The sequence below is a fragment of the Chaetura pelagica genome, unplaced genomic scaffold, assembly GCF_000747805.2.
Source record: "Chaetura pelagica isolate M959 unplaced genomic scaffold, ChaPel_1.0 scaffold493, whole genome shotgun sequence".
In the NCBI taxonomy this organism is placed as follows: Eukaryota; Metazoa; Chordata; class Aves; order Apodiformes; family Apodidae; genus Chaetura; species Chaetura pelagica.
In genome coordinates this window covers 314990-315484 of record NW_009952696.1, presented here as the reverse complement: position 1 = coordinate 315484, position 495 = coordinate 314990, and the positions used below count along the sequence as shown (strand labels likewise).

General features: G+C 66.3%; 1 protein-coding gene across 1 annotated transcript in view; it reads right to left on the bottom strand.

The window, feature by feature from the left end:
* The window catches only part of DNMT3B (DNA (cytosine-5-)-methyltransferase 3 beta), a 16843-nt gene that overhangs the window by 15314 nt on the left and 1034 nt on the right, over positions 1 to 495 (bottom strand). The gene's annotated exons all lie outside the window — the stretch shown is intronic.

The window sequence follows — 495 nt, the reverse complement described above, 5'->3', positions numbered from 1 at the left end:
GCCCCGCGGCACCCGCCCCGGCAGCCCCCAGCCCCGCAGCACCTATCCCCGCAGCCCCCATCCCTGCAGCACCCATCCCCGCAGCACCCATCCCTGCTTTGCGCACCCAGCAGGGACCCGGAGCCGGGATGGTCCTGCCTGCTGAGGCCGGTCCGACCCGCCGCCCTCTCCTGCTGGAGCCCCCGTCCTTGCAAGCCCCGGCACCTCCTGCTCGGGAGGAAGGCTCAGCTCTTTGTCCTCGCCTCCCCTCGCACAGACACACACCAACATGTGCACGCAGGGCATTGCGAAAATAATAAGAACCAGAGCACTCCCCTCACATGTTCTGTCTCACGGGAGGAGCAGAAAACCAGCACGGCAGTGTTTGCACTGCTTAATGCACTGCAAACATGCAGGCGTGCTCGAGAGCCCAGTGCTTCGTACGGGAACCCAGGGAGAGGAAAATAAAGCAGAAGCCCGGCCCGGTGCTCGGAGCCCCCAGCCCGGCGGGTGCCC